Here is a 22,955-nt window from a genome sequence, read left to right on the forward strand (position 1 = left end):
CCAGCCACTCCAGTCTTCTCCACTTGCTTAATATTACCATAATAACCGTCTTATAATACAAGTGTTAGGCTCTAGGGACATTGCTCAGTCTCAGGTAGCTGAACACTACTCGTCCCTCTCAGAAGTTGGATGCTGGCTGCTGGGGGGGGGCACGATGTTAGTTAGCATGGCATTCATTACTGAAATTAAGCGGACAAATCACTCCATCAACTAAGGCAGATGAGGTTTTTTGGGTAAATGTGATATCTCTTATTAGACCAACTAAATAGTTGAAAAAATTGTTCTCTGCAAGCTTTCAAGCACAAACCCCCTTCTTCAGGCATAGGGAGAGTTTGCTGGGGTTGTGTGTTCTCCATGGTGTAATAACGACTTCTGTTCCACTGTGGACAAGACAACACCAGCAGACTCACCATATGCCTGAAGAAGGATGTTTGTGCCCGAAAGCTTGAAAAGAACATTTTTTTTCAACTATTTAGTTGGTCTAATAAGAGATATCATACTTACCCAAAAAAAACCTTGCCTGGTTATATGCACTTAGACCAACAGGGCTACAAGAGCAACCTTCCATCAATTAAGAGCAGCTGTGCACCACCACCCACACAATCCAGAAAAGCTATCAATCTGTCGGTCCTTGCCACCCTCCTTTACCAGTGGGGTTTTCTGTTGGAGTCAAATTAAGCCACTGGCTCCACTCCTGGTGATGCCCTTCTGTCAATCACTTTAAGTTTCTGATTTGCAGCCATACTCCCCCCAGCACCAATGACTTTGATTTTCCTGAAGCTGCCCTGCAGGTCATGGAAATAACACCCTAGATCCCTAGTTGACATGGTTTATGGTCAGAACTATCTGATCATCTTCGAACCTCTGATTTTTGTTTAATTAATGACAACGTTCTTGGCAAGTACTTTTACTGTAGTTCATCTTACACCATCCAAGAATTTTACCTCTAGCAGCCCCATACAAATCCCCCTGGCCAGCTTTCCCAGTCATGGCCCCAGTTCTCAAAATTAACAAAATAGAACTGGGGTTCTTTTCCAATATCCCTACCTGGAAGATTCTGGAGACCAGCCTGCTTTGAACACTATTTCTATGCCTGTGACGTCTATTAGTAAGCTTAATAAATAAGCAAATACTCCAAAACTTTAAAATCACAATCAACTTATCCCCATTCCACTAGAACAAAGTCTACAGATAAGGATAGGAGGAATATTTAGGAATCACAAAGGATCCCTTTACTTAGCTAGGTATGGCCAACCTGCAGCACACCTGCCACAAGTGGCATATGCAGCTTCTGTGTGGCATGTCAGAGATCAGAAAAGTGACAGGTGGCAAGAAGCAGAGCAGTAGACTGGGGAGGAAGCAGGAAGCAGAGTAAATCAAGGTAGCACTTAGGGACGGTATGGGGCCAATTTATAGCACACCTGCTAAAAACGTTGCCCCCACCCCCACTGTCCTAGCCCATGTAACATCTCAGTTGCAAAAGGATAACCACAACTGCATCAATAATCATACAAGTGACATTGCTTTTTCTGTTGAAATTCCTTAGAAATTCAACAAAACCTTTGGTAACATAGACGTGAGGTTCCCTTTTAGTGTCATTGTCGTTCTAGAATCTTGAATTCAGCAAAATCCAAGCTTTAGAGGACCAGGAAATACAGCATTATAGTACACACCCATGCAACTTTAACCTTACGATTTCCTATAACATGCTTACTCTATTTTTAAACTGCACTGAACAAGAACTGCCTATTTTTGCCTTACAGTAAATATAGCTTAAAAGAACACCCTACCTCTAACACTTCACAAACCGTCACCGTTTCCCCATGATGCCATCTAATATTATACTTTTGCTTATCTATCGTTAAAACTTACTGGCTATACTCAGATCACTCTGCTGACAACAATGACAAAAAGACAGCTGCTACTGACACACGTTACACAATGCATCACTAAAATGAGATGAGTTGGATTTCTCAAGGTACTCCTCTTTCCTTCAATCACATATGGGGTCAGGCAGAGGGGTTTGCACCCCGCCCCCCCAATGAACACAGCCCAACCAGATCACCTCATATCACAATCAATTTCACCATGCTCCAGCAAATCTCTCAGCCACTCCATAAACTACATCTGATAGACTGAATCCAACTACAGTATTTGCAAGTAACTCCTGGTGGCTACTGTCAGCTCCAGAGAAAAGAATTAAGGCTGCACAGGTGTGTACCTTCACTCTTCATGGTTTGCTTGAGCTTTGCTGATCTTGACTTTCTGAAAAGGCATGAGATACTGCTGGGTTAACTTCATTCTCTGTTAATGAAGTTTTGTCATCACCAATTGCCTCAAGCCCTACTCCCCTCTGATGATCCCAACCCCTTTGCACTACTTCACATGCTTCTGACATTAACTTTGCACACAGGTCTTCACATCCTGCAGCAACACAACCCTCACAGTGCCCACTCATTACCATAGCCATGCCTAACTACCCAACACAAACACACACATCACTACCCAAACCACCCTATTATGGGCACATCACCACACTATTATCTTTAGCCATTCCACCCACCTCATACCCATTACACAAAGCCCTATCCTCCCCTTCCACAGACACAAACACACCCTCCCTATTTCCTCTTAACATACAGCTGTACACCCCACATAACGGGTCCTGTACATCTACCTAACCTCAAACCCTACACACCTCACACAGACAAACCCCTTATTCATACCCCACAGATAAACATCTATACATACCTTTGTATGTCAGCACCTGTTACGTCCTAAATATTCCCTTTATGTTATCCTATTGACAACACTGTGCTGTATTACATGACAATTTCTACTCCACAGAAATGCACTTAATCCTGCACAATCTTACACTACACAGAGAGCACCTAGCTTTGTTCCCAATAGTTAATAACACCTATCCACACCCTAAGGACCCCTCTACTGCAGAAATCTACTCTTCAATCTGAAACATGCACCGCCTCTGAGCAGTTCACACAGGCATCTCACCACACACAGCCTTGTACAGTTAGTTCCCAATGCACATATGTGCACAACCCTACTAAAACAACCACCCACACAGACAACCTGTTTAAAAAAAAAGTTCCCATGTACATTCCATATAAATATACTGTTGGCATTCCCATAGGCCCCATCTTCACATTACACGTAACCAGTTAATCTTGCCTTAAGATGTGACCCAGCTACACGTTCAACCAATTAATGGCATGACAAAACAAGCAAAAAGCTACAAAATAATTCCACAAAAAATGTGCAATAACTTTATAGCCTCATCAATTGAGAGGCTCCCAAAGCACAAGGGTGCATCATCCACTCACTGCCAGCTCTGTAGCTGACAAGGCTCAGTGACGGCAGTGTTGAGAGCCTCCCCACCTGCAGGGCTCATAGTGAGCTGCCATGACTGAGCGCCTTGTCAGCTGTGGGGCTCACAGCAGTGGGAGCTGGTACAGGGAGAGCCTTGGATTGCGATACGGGCTTCCCCTGCACCACCAGCAAGGCATGATAGGATCTGATGCTTGATCACACTGTTATGTATCTTGCCACACACATGTGGAATGGCAGGAGGCATGATTGTGTGGATCACACATCAGATCTTATTACACCTTTACCTGAGCATCTAGAGGGGCATAAAAACCTACATAAATACAGTCCAACACACATTTCCTTCAGATCTCTGTACTTTCATAGCACACTGTTACACACACCTGACACATTCCTACAAACATATTCCATCTCATAATCACAGCACATATCCATCTTACATGCGCATCCACACACCTCCCTAATTACAGCCTCTGGACAATCCTATATAGATACCCACTGATATTCCTCCACAGCAACCATGTGTAAATACAAGCCAATCCCCACTACATGCATCTAAGAAGAAATACTCTAGCCCTGGCTCTGAGCACCATTAAAGCCCTGTTCAATCTCTGTCCCTGTTGAAGGACCCTCCTCTAACACAGTAGCTATCTTAGGACTTGCAGTGAATATTGCTAGACTGAGATTTGTATACCCTGTTATTAAAAACAGCATTACAGGTTTCCCTTGATTTATGTGGTACATGTGTTCCTGGAAAACAGGGCATAAATCAAATTCACATAAAGGGAACCTGGTTTACAATGCAACAAATAGGGTTATGTTCCCACAGTGATGAGGGAAGGAGGATGTAAGGCTGGGACTAGGAAAGGGGTGGGGGGAGGAGTGCGGCACAGCCTGTCAGCTACAGCCAAGAGCAAAGTGGAGGGAGCTGTCAATGGGTGCAGGACTGGGGGGTGCAGCTCTTACTGCCTCCTCCCAGGGGTCGCACGCTCCAGGATCTAAACATGGGACGAGAGCAGGCTGCCGCTGCAGGCTGGGGCCAGTGGGGACACTGGGCTCTTCCCAGCACTCGGGGCAGGCGGCTGCTGCTATTCCAAAATTTGCCATAGCACCCCCAACCTGCCTTTTCAGTGCCACCATCAAGCACTGAGAAGAGCCCAGTGCCACCTCTGGCCCCAGCTTGCAGTAGCAGCTTGCTCTCATCTCACGCGCAGTTCCAGGGGCGCGTGCTCCCCAGGAAGAGCCCAGGACAGCCCTCCAACCTGCAGCCCTCCCAGGGTGCACATTGCAGCATAAGCTGCATGCCACACCCGCTGACAGTTCCCTCTGCTTTGCTCCCTGCTGCAGCCCCAGGTCTCTGCTTCTCCCCACTCACCCCAGCCCCTACTGCAGCAGCCCCAGGAGCAGCCAATGCCAGCTGCCTGCAGCCACTAGGCTGCACCGTCCCCCAAATCTCCCAGCTCTCCGCTTGTCCCCAGTCACTCCAGCTCCTGCTGCAGTAGACCCAGAAGCAGACGCTACTCCAGGAGCTGGAGCTGAGTGGGGACAAGCCCCAGGGGTTTTGGGGCACGGTGCAGCACAGTGTCTGCAGGCTGCCGGCATCGGACGCTCCAAGAGCAACTGCAGCAGGAGCTGGGGTGAGTGAGCCCTGGCCTCATGGCCCTTTATCCTCCCCTCACAGTCTTACCTGCTCGGTGGGAGGCACCTATCCCAATCTCATAAGAGTGAATTTTGAGTACAAAAAGGATTATCATGTAAGAGTGAATTTGCGTATACAGAACCTGCATAAAGAGGGAAACCTGTATAAGCAGCACTTAGAGATGGCCCCTTAGATTTGCAGCTGCCAGCACATTGCCATTTTAATTTTGCAATAGAAGGCAAGGCAGGGTGCCACCCTCAGAGGTGGATTAAGGTGTACTGGGGCCCTGGGCAAGCACAAAATTGGAGGCCTCCTCCCCCAATGGGAGCTGGGCTGCAGGTTAGGGGAGGGGTCCCTTCCCCTCCTGGCGCTGGTGGGGGAGACTGGGTGGATCCCACTGGACTGGGGGGAGCACATGCCCGCCTCTTCTCCCTGCTCCCCACCCCAGCTACAGCCGAACGTGCACACACACAGGTGCACACACTCTACTCTCACTTGCTGCACATGGACAAAGACACACAAGTCAAACAGGCACACGCGCACACAGGCACATGCCACGTGCACAGAGACACACAGACATACATGCACATGCATCCAGACAGGCACACAGATGCACACTTTCCCCTCACAGGACCTCCCTCCTCCCCCACTCTCAATCACATGGAGGCAGCCATCCGCCCCACTGCTGTGAGCCACCCAGGGCTTGGTCTCGCTCCCCATCCGGCCCCTGTTACACAGCTGCTGCCGAGGGCGCCCAGTGGCCTGGGCCGGGCAGGGACTGCCATGTCTCTGAGGGCAGGTGGCAGTATTGGGAGGAGTGGCTGCTGAGGGCTAAGATGAATTTGCGGGGGGCTCCAGTTCTCAGGGCCCTCCCAGCACTGCCACCCACAAAGGCCCAGCATGGCACAGCAGACCTGGCCCAGCCCCAACCTCTGCCCCCCACCAGGTGGGGCACGGCTCTCCCAGCCCGGCTCGGCCTTCCCACCCCCCCAGATACGACGTCATCCAGCCCATGCCCCTCCCCAAGGCACAGCATGGCTTTCCCAGCCCGCCCCCAGCCTGGCTCAACTCCACCCCGTCGGTGGAAGGGTCCCGCTTCCCGCTCCCAGGAAAGCAAAGGTGAAAGCCACAGTTTTAAACTCGGTGCCAAAAATTTTGCTTCCCTGCTGATGAGGATCCCAGGGCCAGGGCCTCAAATTGGTAGGGCCCCCTAGGCTTGTGCCCAGCTTGCCTGTTCGTTAATACACCTATGGTCACCCTGCCCTGTCTTCTGCCTAACTTCAGATTAACATAGCTTTCTCTAATTTTGGAGTAGGTAATAGAAGGCACTCCAATACAATGGCTATGAGCTGTACTCTTAACTGCTTAATACTTCCGAAAATCAGTTTCATTCAGCATTTCAAATGGAAACACCTAAAATTGGAGGCATCCAAACTTTTGTGGTCAAATTTACTTGCTAAATTACTTACCCCAAACCACAGGGCATAGCTCTGTAATACAGGAAAAAACCCTCAAGGACTCATTCTTAATCCTGAGTTCTTACCAGCAGATGATCTTTCCCAGTGTTAGATGTGGGCTGATTCTGGGAGCTAGAGCACACTGAGTGTGGCATAGATTTTTATTATTTATTTCATCCTCAGTGGGCGCATCTACATGTGTCCTTATGGCACCTTTGTTACTGTGCCGTCATTTAGGACTTCCTTTTAGCACTAACAGCCCATACAGTGCCATGCTGGTGGCACACATTTTATTTTCACTGCTGTGTCACCATAGCAATGCACAGAGGGAGCACGATGTAGCTGCAGCACCAGGATTTGTGACCCCCAATGCTGCACTGCTGTATCGTATTGCTACGGCAACATAGCATCTTATACAGGCACACCTAGTGTAACCTGAAATTAAGTCCCACAATCTCAGGTTGGCTGACAAGTATGGGGATAATACTGCTTCATAGGTTTTTAAGGCCAGAAGGGAAAATAATGATTGCCTTGTCTGACCTCCTGCATAACAGAAGTGCAGCTTCCCACTGTAACAGAGAATGCTTTGCAGGAAGTGTTCTGAGTTACAATGATCCTGGGAACAGACAGAAGTTCACTGTTGGTTCTAGGGGGGAAAGAAATCTATCTTCTGGTTGCAAGCCTGCATCCCATTTCTCCTAGTCACAACCCTCCTCTCTCCCAGCCTGTCTCCATTTCCAAATGGGAGGGGGAAAAGGGACGAGAGGGAGCAACATTTTATTTCATGATCAAGACATTCAGTGACAGGTTCTCTGGTGACGCGGAACCCCAAAGTTTACCTAGAACAAAATGTTACAGACTGGATAGATAATGGTGGGCTGATGTTGATATGAAGTTTTTTGTTGCAGGCATTAGCATTCTTCATTGGCTCTCGGAGCTAGTTGTGCCATAATGGACCACTCTATACCATATCCAGTGTTGATGAGCTTGTTCAAAGCTCAGAACATCAACACTGCATTGTTTTAGGTTTGCATTTAAATACTCTTTAAAAAGTTTCTATCAACTTTCATGTGCCAGCAAGATTCTTGCAAAAATCATGCTAAACTTGTTTTCATTTATTACTTAGATGAGAATTTTTTCTCCAGTAGCCCACATGACTTCAGAAAAGGAAGAACAACAAACATGATCTTCAATGCACAACAAATTCAGGAGAAAGGCACAGAGCTGAACAATGATCTCCACTGCACCTTTGGCAGAATATACAGCTATTTGGCACCATCTGTAAAGAAGGTTTGAGGAAGCTTCTCTTTGTGACTGAATGCCTTAACAAATTCATTGTATGATTTGATAATTTTACAATGGGAAGATGTGAGAGAGACAGTGAGAGAAGATGGGCATGTAAAGGATAAGAAGATCATTTTAAAACACTGACTTGGATTTTTCAAGAACAAATTGTGGCAAAACCAATCTAATTTCCCTCTACGGCAGGAAAACTAGCCTTTATAGTTGGTAGGGTTGGAAGGGACCTGAGCAGATCATCAAGTACGACCCCCTGCCATGGCAGGAATAGTACTGGGGTCAAACGACCCCAGCTAGTTGATTGTCTAGCCTCCTTTTGAAGACCCCCAGGGTAGGGGTGAGCACCACTTCCCTTGGAAGTTGGTTCCAGATCCTAGCCACCCTGACTTTGAAGTAGCGCCTCCTGATATGTAGCCGAATCTACTCTCAGTCAACATATGACCGTTATTCCTTGTTACTCCTGGTAGTGCTCGGGGGAACAGGGACTCTCCCATAGTCTGCTGGTCCCCCTTGGCCAGTTTGTAGATGGCCACCAGATCCCCTCGCGGTTTTGTCTTGTGGAGGCTGAACAGGTTCAGGTCCCGTAGCCTCTCTTCGTAGGGCCTGCCCTGCTGCCCCCTGATCATATGAGTGGCCCTCCTCTGGACCCTCACCATGTTGTCCACATCCCTCCTGAAGTGTGGTGCCCAGAACTGGACACAGTACTCCAGCTGCGGCCTGACCAGTGTCGCATAGAGGGGGAGGGGATGCATGCCAAGGCGTGGTTAGCCTTCCTGACTCCGTTCCCACATTGGTGGTCCATGTTCATTCTGGAATCAGTAATGACACCAAAATCCTTTTCTGCCTCTGTGCTGACGAGAAGGGAGTTCCCCAGCCTGTAGGTATGCTGCTGGTTCTTCCTCCCTAGGTGCAACACCCTGAACTTGTCAGTATTGAATCCCATCCTGTTCTCATCCGCCCATCCATGTAACCTGTCTAGATCTAGTTGCAGCCTGTCCCTCTCCTCCAGCATGCCCACATCTCCCCACATCTTAGTGTCATCCGTGAATTTGAACATGGTGCTTTTCACCCCCTTGTCCAAGTCGCTGATGAAGATGTTGAACAGTGCAGGCCCAAGGACCAAGCCCCAGGGGACCTCACTGCCCACATCCCTCCAGGTCAAAAATGACCCATCCACCACCATCTGGGTGCGGCCCTCCAGCCAATTTGTGACCCATCTGACTGTGTAGGCATTGAAGACACAGTTGCCTAATTTTTTAATGAGAATGGGGTGAGAGACAGTGTCGAAGGTCTTCCTAAAGTCCAGAAAGACTACGTCCACCGCAACACCTGCATCCAAGGATTTTGTGACATGGTTGTAGAAGGCCACCAAGTTGGTCTGACAGGACCTGCCTTGAATGAACCCATGTTGATTGCCCCTAAGCATGATCTCCACTGCTGGTCCCCTGCAGATGTGCTCCTGGATAATTTGCTTGAAGAGCTTCCCGAGGACAGAGGTAAGATTAACGGGCCTATAGTTTCCTGGGTCCTCCTTCCTCCCTTTTTTGAAAATGGGGCCCACATTGGCCCTTTTCCAGTCCTCCGGCACCTCACCAGAGCACCATGAGCGCTCATAAAGCTTTGCCAGGGGTCCCGCAATGACCTCTATTAATTCTCTCAGCACTCTTGGGTGGAGATCATCAGGACCTGCTGATTTGAACACGTCTAGTCCCTCCAGAAGTTTCCTGACTACATCCTCACTGACCCTGGGCCTGAAAGCATCTCCCCTGGGTCCATCGGGGATCCTGGTGTGGGGGGATGCCCCGGTCCCTGCTCAAAAAGATGGAGGCAAAGAAATTGTTAAAGAGGTTAGCTTTGTCATCTGGTGTGACCACTAGTTTTCCTAGCATATCCCACAGAAGCCCTACATTATCTGGTACCTTCTTTTTTCCCCCTATGTATTTAAAAAAGGAGTTCTTGTTATCCTTGATCCAGGTCGCTAGTCCCAGTTCCATCTCAACCTTAGCCCTCCTAACAGCCCCCCTACAGCCCTGAGCAATGGAGGTATAAAACTCCTTGGTAATGGCCACTCCCTTCCATTGGGTGTACTCCTCCTTTTTGGTTTTGAGACATTTCTGAATGCTTTTGGTGAGCCATGGGGGCTTTTGAGCACTCTTGCCCACTTTGATCTGCGTTGGGATTGTCACGCTTTGGGCTTGGAGGACCGTCTCCTTAAGGAACGACCACTCTTCCAACTCCCCTCCACTTCAGGACCTCAGTGCCTCCCTGAATATTCTCCTTACCTCATTGAAATCCACCCTCCTGAAGTCTAGGGCTGTGCCTTTGACAGCCTTTGCTGGATGGTGAATTCCAGTAGGTGATGATCGCTGTCGTCCAGGTGGTCAAGAACCCGCAGTCCCCTCACCAGGTCATCTCCCATGGCCAGGAGCAAGTCCAACAAAGCATTTCCCCTGGTGGGACTGTGCACCTCCTGGGTTAGATGGAGGTCCTGTAACTCAGCTAGGAACCTACATGAGTGGTCAGACCTGGCTGACTGCTCTTCCCAGCAGATGTCTGGGTAGTTTAGGTCACCCATGATGACCACGTCCCTTGAATTAACTGCCTCCACAAGCTGACCTGAGAATTCCTGGTCAAGCTCTTCCACCTGGTTGGGTGATCTGTAGTAAACCCCCACCGTTAAGTCCCTTCCCCCCTGCCAATCCCCTTTATACAGACTCAGAGCACTTCAGTTTGCCCCTCCTCTGACCTAGTGCTGTTTGTTGAGGATGTGTATTGCTCTTTGATGTAGAACGCCACATCCCCACCTTTCCTCCCTGTTCTTTCCTCCCTCCTGTACATCCAATAGCCCTTGATGTTTACTGCCCAGTTATGCATTGGATCCCACCAAGTTTCAGTGAGCCCCACTATTTCCCGGTGAGTGTTAGCTAGCAGGAGGGCAAGCTCTTCCTGCTTGTTCCCCATGCTACGAGCATTAGTGTAGAGGCATTTAAGGCCTCCTGGAGGTGTGTGCACTGCCCCTGACAAGCCTAGTTTAAAGTTCACCAGAGGAGATCAGCCAACCTGAAAGAGAACATATGCACCTTTGGGGGAGAGGTGGAGCCCATCCCACACGAGCATATCTCTTGTCCTGAAGTATGGGCCATGGTCCAAAAAGCTGAATCCTGTCTCAAGACACCATTTCTGAAGCCGCAGGTTGACCTCCCTGATGCAGGTCTCATGGCGTCGTCCACATCTGCTCCCTGGAAGGACAGATGAGAAGACCACCTGTGCCCCGTCTCCTTCAGCTTGCTCCCCAGAGCTTGGTAGTCCTTCATCAGGTGATCCAGGCTCCTCCTGGCTGCATCATTAGTTCCCACATGGATAAGGACCATGGGGTAGTAATTAGTGGGCCAGATAATGGCCGGGATTATCTCCATCACATTCTGAATCCTCGCTCCGGGCAGACAGTAGACTTCACATGACATGGGATTCCGGTGATAGATGGGACCCTCTGTACCTCTCAGGATGGAGTCGCCCATGACAAGCACCCGACATCTCTTCTTCTGGGTCACCTTGCTTCCTTCAGCTTGTTCTGTGCATGGACTGACCTCCTCTCCAGGGGTTTCCTCCTCTCCTTCCTCTTCCTCCAGTGTTGCTAGGGCCTCATACCTATTCCCCAGCTGGACTGGGGGAAATAGTACTGCACCGCCGCAAACAGCCCTGACTTTGGAGGGAACTGTCTGCCACTCCACTGTGGCGGGCACCTCCTGGGGTTCTTCTCCCTTTGGTGCTTGGCCCTGCAGGGAAAGGAAGTGCCCATCAATTTCATCCTCTGCTTCCGTGATCCCCCCTAGCCTGCTAACTAGGCCTGTGCGAGTCAGCAGAGATCCAATCTGGCTTCAGATCTGGTCACTTCAGTTGGCCACGAACTGATCCAGAGCTCCACATGGGGTTTCCGCCTTGATCCAGCCAAAGTGGCTCCGAAGCTTCAGAGCCGCCTTGGAGATCCAGCCATAGGGTATAATGGGGAATCAATAAAATATCTATAACTTTGTTGTTTTTTGTCTGATTTGGATGATGCTTGCAGGGTTGGTAGCCTCTGCTAAGAGTATGAAACCTGCCAAGTTTCAAGAAGATCAGTGCAGGAGCTTAGGGAGAACTATACCGCAAATTCTTGAAAGCCAAACTCATGTCACAGCTCTGTGTTACAACACAGGGGGGGTCAAAACTGCAGGGCTGGTAGCGCTTACTGAGGCCACAAAGCCTGCCAAGTTTCAAGATCAGTGCAGAGGTTTGGGGGAAATGCACCTCAAGCTGCAGACAAGCAACACTCATGCCATGGGTGACACTGCGTGTGTTAAGGCGCAGGGGGGGTGACAGCTGCAGGGATGGTGGTCCCTGCTGTGACACCTGCCAGCTGTCAAGGAGATCGATGCAGGGGGGCTCTGGGGCCCTGCACCCCTGCCTGCTGACAGACAAAACTCGTGCGAAGACTGTGTCTGTCTTGGGGCAGTTGATTGTCTATATTGATATTTTCCTCTCCTTAGCCTGGTTTTGTAGGTGCTAATTGCTGCTCCTTAAGTCAATATGTAGTAGCTAGGTCCTGTGTTTTGAACTGGTCCCTGAGTCCCTGGTCCCTGAGTGAATCATGACTGATTGATTGGGAACTGGGAACACAGCAGCTTAGCAGCCAGGCCTGCAGCCCTGTCCCCTTCCCCGCCCCAAGCCAGAGACTGTCAGTCCCACAGCACCCGTGGCACCAGTTTTGCTTGTCCGCAGCTTGAGAGGCAGTTTCCCACAAATCCCTGCACTGATCTCCTTGAAACTTGGCAGACTTTGTGGCCTCAGCAAGAGCTATCACCCCTGCAGTTTTGACCCCCCTGTGTTGTAACACATAGACATAACAGGAGTTTTGTTTTCAAGAATTTGCGGTGCAGTTCCCCCCAAACCCCTACATCTATCTTCTTGAAACTTGGCAGACTTCATGGCCTCTTCAGAGTCTACCATCCTGGAAAGTTTCATCAAAATCAGACAACAACCAACAAAGTTATAGATATTTTATTGTTTCCCCATTATACCCTATGGCCAGATCTCCAAGGCAACTCCAAAGCACTTCGGGAAGCCGAACGAGGCCGGCACTTCCACCCAGACCTGGAAGCCTCCAAAGCTCTGGCCGAAGCCTTGCACAGCCCTACTGCTAACCTACTCCTGGAGCTCCCTCACCTGCCCCTCCTTGTGGCTAAAGGATAAGCAGTAGTGTGATATTTCTTGTCTTTACTAAAGCTTTTAAAGCTTTCCCACATAATACAACTAAAGAAATGTGATCTAGATGTAATCAACTGAGGGTGGGTACACAGCTGGTAAAAAAAGTTGCTCTCAAATGGTTCACTGTCAGAACAGGAGAGCATCAGATGTGTGGTCCTATCGGGCTCTATCTTGGGTTTGGTACTATTCAATATTTTCATCAATGACTTGCGTGATAAAATAGAAAATACAGTTAAAAACTTTATGGATAACACCACACTGGCAGGGGTTGCAAGAACATCAGAGGACAGAATCAGAATGAAAAATTATACAGTTAAAGTGGAGAGAATCCAAAGTTAACAAAATGAAGTTCAGCAAATACAAGTGCCAAGTCCTACACTTAGGAAGGAAAAATTGCATACACAAATACTAAATGGGCAATGATTGGTTTGGCAGTGGCCCTGCAGCACAGGGGGCAGGGATACTAGTAAGTCACATATGAATCAACATATCATCAGAGCTGGGTTTATTCAGTCTAGAAAAAAGAAGACTGAGCAGGAAGCTACTGCCTGTCTTCTAACTTGTAAAAAATTATTAAAAAGAATAAAGTTATAAATTGTTCCCGGTGAATATTGAAGGACGGACTAGAGGATTAGCTTAGTATACAGCAAAGAATATTTAGACTGTGTATCGTGATTGTTTTTCTGTTGAGTGGTGAAATACTGAAACCGCCCTCAGAAAGTTGGGGAATCTTTTTCATTGGAGGTATTTAAGAACAGGTTTGACAAATATCTGTCAGAGTTAGTTCAAATATATGACCCTGCCTCCGGACAGGGCAATAGATTAGATTGCTTCAGGTTCCCTACACCTACGTTTTAGCAATATGCTGCAGCAGTAGGTACCAGTCTGCTTCACAAGCCCATTGATACCTGGGTTCTGATTCTTGTCTAAACCACATGCTCCTACTGCTACTGAATTGGCTTGAAGCTCCCATCTCATTCCAGATGATTTATGAATTAAACCCCTCCATCCCAGTTGTAGTGTTGGGGATTGTACCATTAAGGGCTAAGCTTCCCAAACGGAGTTTCTAGATGACTGACCTCAAGCTTTTGTTACCACAGTCAGATGGAATCAGACACTCAGCAAAGTAGATTCTTGAAAAGACAAGTATTGAATCATCCCTGAAAAAATACAGCTTCCAACTCAGTACAGCCAATCTCCAAATTCCAGGGTAACTCCAGGGTAATTTCCTATGTGGGAAAATATGAATCACTTTGTAAAAGGTTAATTCTCAGTCTTCTAGTTATCTTTTTCTTAGTGCTTTGCTCCAGCTCCTAATCACAATTTCTTATCACTAACTCAGCCCTACAAAACTGCAAACGTCTGTCTTTAGGCTCAGATTAGACACACATCCTTTTTGTGGTTTTACCAAATTTTTAAAACTAAAATATTTCTCATGTTTCATTTACATGGGAAATACTGAACTCCTCAGCTATCTTTAATACCATTTTAAAGTTATCCTCATCTGCCTGAGTTAAGCGGAAACTGTAAAACATCTCAGTTACTTCAGAATAAGCTATTGTCAAATAGAAGATAAATTATGGTTGTCCTCCCTTTTACTGCTACCCATCATTTCCAGATGCAAGTAAAGTTCTGTTTAAAGCTTGTCCACTTTGTTTGAACATTTCCAGAGAGCTTCAACTCTAATGGGATTTTCCAATTTCATCCTATTACTGGGTCTCCAAAACCAAAAATTGTTTGGTTCTTTGGCTGTATAATAATCTGATCCTGTCTGCGGGGACAAGGTGTCCCAATACTGGGTCATGAAATGTTTTATTAGCATATTCCAACTTTTTGAATGAAGGTCATTATTGAAAATAGTAAATAAATTTATTTCCAAGGCAGTTTATAGCAGGGCACTAGGGTGCAAGCGGTGGCAGGGGGAGCTAATGAGGGACTCACCTGACTGGAAGAGAGATCAGGCTGGAGCTACACAAGTCCAGAGCCTGCACTGGTCAGTTAGTCTTTCCCCAGCAACCATGAAGTGAGGGGCTCCTGGCTGTGGGGCAGCAGGGCTCCCGAAGGGATCTGGACTCTGCAGGCCTGGGAACAGAGGCAAATTCCCTGGGTTGAAAGATGCTGGGCTTTTACAGACAAGTGGCCTTTGTGTTAAGCGGTTAGATGGGTTTGATGCATCTGCCAGAGGGCTGAGACACTTCTTGTTTATTTTAGTCACACTGATAGCTTAGCCTTGAGCCCTGATGTGGCAGGTCAAGGTCTGTTTAAAGAGTCAGTAATCCAGGAGCCTCAGACAGTGGGACCCAGTAAGGGGTCCAGCAGCTTAGGAAAGGCTGAGACCTGGACCAGAGGGTCCACAAGCCCCGAGTCGACCAAGCCAGACTAGAGGGTCTGAGAGCCCAGAGGCAGGGCTGTGTGCAGGACTGGAGGTCCAAGAGCCCAGAGGAGGGACTTCATGTGGGACCAAGGGTCTGAGGGCCCAAGGGGGCCAAGTACACAAATAATTAACATCAAAGAGAGAAACACCCGTGAGCAGTGTAGGGGTAAAAACGGAGCCACATATTGAACCCTTCAGGCTACACTTGTAGTCCTTTAAGCTGGGGTAGGAGGATCCCCAGGAACAGTGCTGGCAGGGGGAAACCTGAGAGGTGGGGCCGGGGGGGGGGAATAGGGAGCCCTGGGGGTCAAAGTGGAAGCTTAGAATGGGAGAGGAGGGAGGAGAAATTTTTACCTTTCAGTCCTCAAGGCCTCTATTGACTTAAATATGTGACTGCTCCAAACTCAATCTAGCGCTAACACTGATCAGCATTAAAACAGCTCTAAGTACAACATGTAACAAGGCCCAAAGAACGCTAACTATGGTAAGTACGAGACGGTTGACTCCACCTTCACCGATAGATAAATTACCTTACATTTCCTGTGGCATAAACATGTACACCAAGTAGCTGATATGCAGTACATTTACACCCTGCCTTTTCTCAGAAAAATTGTTTGTATAGTCATATCCTTGGTTTTTGTACTAACCCCATCTTTTCCAGTTTGACTATTAGTTGCCCATGTGCATTTTAACAAGTGCTTTATGGAGATCTTAACAAGAAAGGCAGAAGGCAGGGCTGGGGTTGCACCTTAGAGACCAACTTATTTAGAAAGGCATGAACTTTTGTGGATGACACTTCCTTTGTCAGATGCTATACAGACTGACATACCTTCAGCTGGATTGGTGAAAAATGACTCCTCAGTTTAGCCTAAAGTGTGAAGGTTGGTAAATTATTCTAAGACATGGAGATGTGGCTTTGAATCCCATCAAACTGAGGAGAGAATAAAGCCTAGTTGCCTCTTGTCCTGGGTGAGTGCTCTAACTAGCAAGCTGCTTCATTAAAGGTGACCACCACCACCACTTCCTTTTTGCATCTCTTTGATCAGTGTTTCTGCATGTTTTTGGATCCTATCCTGAGGTGCCTAGATCTCTCCATTCACTGTACAGTGACCTAATGTATCTAACACAGGGTGTTAGATTTTACTCCCAGGGCCAGGTGCCTGAAATCTAATAAAATGTTTAGTAGGGTTGAAGTATTGTATCCATGATGGTCCAGAAAAGTAGAAAATATGCAGCAAGTAATCTTAAGAAGTAGATGTCACTATGTAGTCTGGCTCCTTTCTTCAGGCTGTGGTTTTTGCATCATAAAATGGCAGGATTCAATGTTTTTAATAGATAGACCCCAATAAACATCAATGAACTCGACATTCACAGACTGACAAATATTTTTATGTTGTAACCATCAAAATTTACATGAAGAAGACTAAAAAAATTCTGGGACAGAGGTAAGGAAATCTGTGTATGTACCAAATCAATATAAATAAATAAATAAAATGGCCCTAATTTCATGCAATCCTGAAAATGTCAGAATTGATACAATTTAAATAAGTGTTTAAAAATAAATGTCAATTTTAGCCATTGAAATTAAAAAAAAAAAAAATCAACTTCTGCCAAGCCTATCTATGTTGCTGCAGGGTTCGAGTGTTTTATGGCCTTGATGGTCTAGAAAATATGCAAGAAATAAAAAACAGTTGTTGCTTCTCTAAAATTGCTAGACTCTTAAGTCTGGTATTGGATTGCTTAGCTCTACTAAACGTTTATAAACAGATTAAACTTACTGATATCCCACAGTCCAAACTACTATGTTTTTAATCCAAGTTATACACAGAAAGAATTAAATTACAGTATTTCTTTTTGTCTTATGAATCGGGTATACAAAGGTGTTAATATGGCTCCAGACTACAGGTGGATCATGGAGTTGGGGGTGTGGCCAGCGGTGGGAGGGGCCATGGAATCTGGGGCTCCAGTGCCATGAACATAGCCCTCAGTGGAAGGGGAGTGGGCGAGGGCTGTGCAACATGCAGCCACTTGTACACCCTTGCCATGGCAAACAGCTGCTTGGCTCACTGTTGTTCTGGTCACTGCCCAGTGTCTGCCGTGTCTCCCAGGCTGGATCTGGCCTATAAGATGCCCCTGAGGCTGGATCTGGCCCAGAGCCCAAAGTGAGTTTCACACCCCTGAGACATACCAGCTCTCTATATAGGCACTCTTGTCCTTCAATATAATATCCCTTTATTCAACACTAAACCCTCCAATAAGTTAAATGAAAGCTTTCTGACATAAGCAAGGAATGTATAAAACATCTATCAAATTTATAGAAACTATTATCTCTAAAGTATCTTTTTTTAAATAGTTGTTCTCTAAAACAACTGTATGAATGGCATGGCATATGAAAGAAAGGAACATTAAAAGGGGTAGACCCCTGAATATGTAGCTTTGACATATTAAGATGAATTGCTTAAACTGGGGGTTTTAATTAATGATGTGGATTAAGACAGAAATGCAACCTTGCAAGAAAAAAGCCAGTGCCAAGAAAAGTTCAGAGATGTGTTATACGCTGCTGCCACCCAGTGGATAGTAACTACCATAACAGAGAACTATAAGAAGTTGGAATCTGGGGGCATATCACCCCGCATGCACTTGCAGCGGCAAAAAGAAGTGACACAAATTTGTGTCGCTACTTTTTGCAGTTGAACACTCCCTGTATGTGTGTATTGGAACAGGGAAACATACCCTGCTTTGGAGAAACTGGTATTTTCCTGCTCCTCCCAGCTCCCAGCATGCTGGAGAAGCTGGGGCAGAACTAGAGGAGGGGAGATGTTTTGGCCAGCGATCAGAGTATCTCCCGAGAGGACTGAGACATGCTCCTGTGGTGTGTGCTACATTGCTTTTTTCACAGTCTTTTTTTGTGTTGCTACAGAGATGTCCTGGTAGCAATTTATGTCCCTGTGCTACAAAACTGCATTGCAGGACAGATTTTAACATGCCAGGAGTGCAGTTTGTCACACCGCAAAGAGGTTTGCAGTCCCACTGCTGTGTGTGCCAGTACATCTGGATCTGTCCTGAGAGTCTGTAAGAAAATGTCTGAGAGAGAAGCAGTAAGTAGTTGCCCTTCACGGACCCTTGATGACCTTCAGAGACTGATGTACATCTAGGCCATGAATGTGGTAAGGGTGGGGTAAAGGGGAGGTTGGAGCCCCATGAAGAAGCCCAGGTGTGAGACCCCATGGGTCACCTGCTGGAATTGTCTACTAAGAAGAACATCAAGTCATGGCGAGCAAGCAGGAACAGCAACCAGACACACAGGCGGTGCTAACATGGGGTCCCATCCTGACATCGCTAGGGGGCAGGGCACTAGCCAAGTAGGGACCCAAGCTCTACAACACCTACCAGTAACACTACGCTCTGATCCAATGATCCAGCCAATTTTCTATCCACCTTACAGTCCATTCATTCAACCTGTACTTCCTTAGCTCACTTGCAAGAATGGTGTGGGAGACTGTATCAAAAGCCTTGCTAAAGCCAAGCACACCCACTGCTCTTCCCACATCCAGAGAGCCAGGCAGTCATCTCGTCATAGAAGGCAATCAGGTTGGTCAGGCATGACTTGCCCTTGATGAATCCATGCTGACTGTTCCTAATCACCTTTTCCTCCAAGTGCTTAGAAATGGATTCCTTGAAGACCTGCTCTATGATTTTTCCAGGAACTGAGGTGAGGGTGACTGGTCTGTAGTCCCTTGGATTCTCCTTCCCTCTCGTAAAGATGGGCACTATATTTGCCCTTTTCCAATCTTCTGGGACCTCTCCCAATCACCGCAAGTTTTCAGAGATAATGGCCATCAGCTCTTTAATTACACTGGCCAACTAACTCAGCACTCTTGGCTGCATCATGTACAGCCCCATGGATTTGTACAAGTCAGCTTTTCTAAATAGTCCTTACCTGGTCTTTTACCATTGTTCGCTGCTCACTTCCTTCCCAAACTGTGCTGCCAGGTGCAGCAGTCTGGGAGCTGACCTTGCCTGTGCAGACTGAGGCAAAAAGGCATCAATTATTTCAGTCTTTTCCACATCTTCTCTCTCTAGGTTGCCTCCCCCATTTAGTAAGGGACCCATACTTTCCCTGATGTTCCTCTAGTTGCTGACACACTTGTAGAAACCCTTCTTGTCACCCTTCACATTCCTTGCTAGTTGCAACTTCAATTGCATTTTGGCCTTCCTGACGTCATCCCTGCCTGCCCAAGCAATACTTTTATATGTCTTTGTGGCAGGGCACTCTGTGTACCTGCCACTTTAGGGTCCTGGAGCTGGCAGCTGCCAGGTGCCTGATGAGGGCAGCTATTTTGCGATCAGGGGCTGCCCATATAAACAGTGCAGTTTGGCTGCTAGGGGCCAGGCAACAACATTGCCTGGCCGGAGGGCTGCTAATATCATCCAGAGGTAAGGGAGGAGCTGTAGGGGATGGTAAGGAGGCTCCTGGCCCTGGGTACAGCCTAAAACTGCACCCTGCCGGGAGTGGGTAGCCTGGTTGGGCTCCCAGTGGTACGGGAGCCCCCAGGAAATGCTAGGCCAGTGATCAGCCTGGTGAAAGGCAGGCTGGACCACCTTAAACCCTAGCCCCTACAACCAGGTGGGTAACCCCTTTGTTTGTAGGGCCTGGAGAGCAGACCCCGAGAGAGAGAGGGGCTAGAGACTTGGACCTGATTGGAGAGTACCCTTGACTGGCCCATGCTGGGGCCAGGACCAGGATGGTCAAAAGGGCCCACTGTGAGGGATGCCCAAGAGCTGTGGGCCTGGGGTTCCAACTGGCTTGGAAGTGGGCCAGGGCTGGTAGCCAAAGGTGCTGGGGGGACCACTCCTGAGAGGGGAAAATAGTTTCAGGGATCTAGATAGCCTGAATGAAGGCTGGGTAGGCCACCTGAATGGAGGGATCCTGACAGAAGGATTCTGGGGCCCAGTGTGGAGCTGGTGATGATGAGAACACCTAGATGCCATCTGCAAGGCTTGGGCTGTGTTGTAGGGGAAGAATGGAGCCACAGATAGCGCTCCCTGGCATCAGGGCAGTAAATGGGCAGCCTCCCACTAATTAATTGATGTTAATTATTGACATCAAGGCATGGCGGGTGAGAACGCGGGTGGCTAGCCCAGGAAAAGGTGGGCAGGCCACTTGGAGAATGGCCCTGAGCAGGCTTCCTGTTACAGTCTTCCTAGTTGTTTATCCAAGTTTCTACTTCTTGTAAGCTTCCTTTTTGTGTTTTAGGTCACTGGGCGCATCTACTCATTCTATTAATGCACTCAAAAAACCTCTGGCAGTTTCTATCAGAGTTTATTACCCTCAGGTGCAGTATTTACATGTGTGCCCAAGACCACAGCATGTTGAGCTGGGGCAGTGCAACCCCAGCTGAGCAGGGACTCAGGGAAGGGAGAGGAAGTGGGGGGAGGGGAGCCAGGCAGCCTGCCAGCCCACAGCTGCTTCACCCTGGCTCAGTGTGCTGTGGAGGCAGCCCCCGCACTATAGCATCCTCATGCCCCAGTCACGGTCTACATGTGCATTGCAACATACTAAGTAACTCTGCCGTAGGATGGTACTTGTCCGGAACAGTACTATCATACAGCAAAGTTAATTAATTTACTGTGGCCTAATAGTGGCACTCACAGTGATGCTTTATGGTGGAGCTAATTAGTCAACTTGACATAGGTGTACATATAGATGCTGCCACTGAAGAGTTCCCTGCTAAGCCAAGCCGATCTTCTGCCATACTTGCTAGTCTTCCCGCACATACTTACCCACCTTTGCAATGTGCTTTGAGATGCTCAAACAAAAAGCACCATATAAAAGTGCCAAGTACATTGTATTAGGGTCTAGTATTTTTCAGTTGGGATCTGGCCTTTGCCCTAATGTTTCGACCTTGGCCCAAAACCAGGAATCAAAATATTACCAAGAATCACCAACTGGTCGATCCCGATTGACCAGCCCCTGATAGTCAATCTCAGTCTGGGCGGGGGCTAGCCCCTCCAGACTGAGATCAACTGCCAGAAGCTTTGCAATTGGGAGCATCCAGGATGCAGTCCAGGAATGGCAGGACATATGAGCAGCAGGACACATGGCAGGATGCCAGGGCCAGGCTGGGTGAGTGGGATGATCCCTCTCCATGCTCCTTGCTACTAGGTTAGTGGGACTCTGGCCAAGCCAGGCCAGGGGAGGGTCAGAGCCCAGGAAGCTTGTCTAGGCATGCAGAAGGGCTCCCACTGCTGCATGCACCCTGGTAGAGGCCTGGGGGCCATGTGCTCCCACGATCTGTGTGCAGGGTGAGGTAGCTGCCACTGCTCTGGGCCCTGCTGCAGTGCAGGGGACAAAGCCTGGGGCACAAAGCCCAGTGTGCAGCAGCAGCCGTCTTGCCCCCCCCACAAATGTGGGCCAGCTCGGATGGCTGCAGCGATGGTGAGGGAGTGGGGCTGGAGCAGGGACAGGCCCTGAAGCCAAGGCGGGACAGCCCCACAAGCAACTCATCCAGGGAAAGTGAGGGCATGCACCACGGGAAGGCACGGGGGACACATGCCCTCAGATCTGCATGCAGGGTGGGCTGCAGCTGCGGACTGGAGCCAGGCTCTTACCAGCAGCGGGGCTAGGCCGCCAGGAAGAGCCCGGCCTGTGGCAACGGTGCCGGCAGTGAGGCTACGGATGAGCTGCAGCCACTTGAAAATTTGCCATATCCCCCCTAACCCCCACTCCCATTGCTGCCACTGCCCATCCCAAGCACAGTATCAGTGCAGCTGGGAACACCATGGCACAGTCTTCCCCTCTCTATGAGCATAGGGGCCGTGTGCCCAGGATCTGCATTGGGCAGGGTGGCTGCTGCTGTGGGCTATGGCTGGGAGCCTGCGCTGGGCTGTGCTGTGCTGGGGCAGGCTGCAGTGGCAGGCAGTGGCACTGGGGGGGTGGGCTACAGCCCCCCCATAGCTTTTCTCCAACCGCCACCACCGGGACAGGGCTCTTCCCAAAGGCCCAGCCTCCCTGCCTGAAAGAGCCTTGCCCCAGCCCACAGCTGCAGTCTGCCCCACCCTTCCCCGCATCCAGATCCAGGGGCACATGCTCCCCTTACCCTCCCTGCTGGGGGGTGAGCCCCCAAATAATTTTTTCTCCCTCTGCCTCGATCTGCCCCCACCCTTTCCCTCTCCACAGACTTACCTGCTGGGCCGGGGAGGGGGGCGGCACGAGGGGTAGATCTTGGGTTGCTTTTAAATTCCAAAAGAGTGAACTCCTACTGAAAAAGGTTGTAGACCACTGCACTAGACAAACATGGGCATCCTGGAATGGAGGCAACCAAGGCATCTACCTATCTAAAGTTCTTCATCTTGCAGCAAGAGGGTTGCCAGATGCCCCAAAGATCCTATAACATTTTAAGGTTGAAAAACTTACTGCGCATTTCCTTCAAGTTTGGGGACTTAATAAGAACATTGTGGCAACAGTCTCTGTAAGCCTTTCTCCATACACGAGGGAAGAAAATGGGAGACCATGCTAGAGACAGAGGGCATATGGGGACACACTGAACCCCTAAAGGAAAGGAGATCAGGGTCCCTGTCATGGTGGGGGTGGGGA

Source organism: Crocodylus siamensis, chromosome 7 (genome assembly GCF_052110815.1).
Source record: "Crocodylus siamensis isolate JL-2025a chromosome 7, ASM5211081v1, whole genome shotgun sequence".
Lineage (NCBI taxonomy): Eukaryota > Metazoa > Chordata > Crocodylia > Crocodylidae > Crocodylus > Crocodylus siamensis.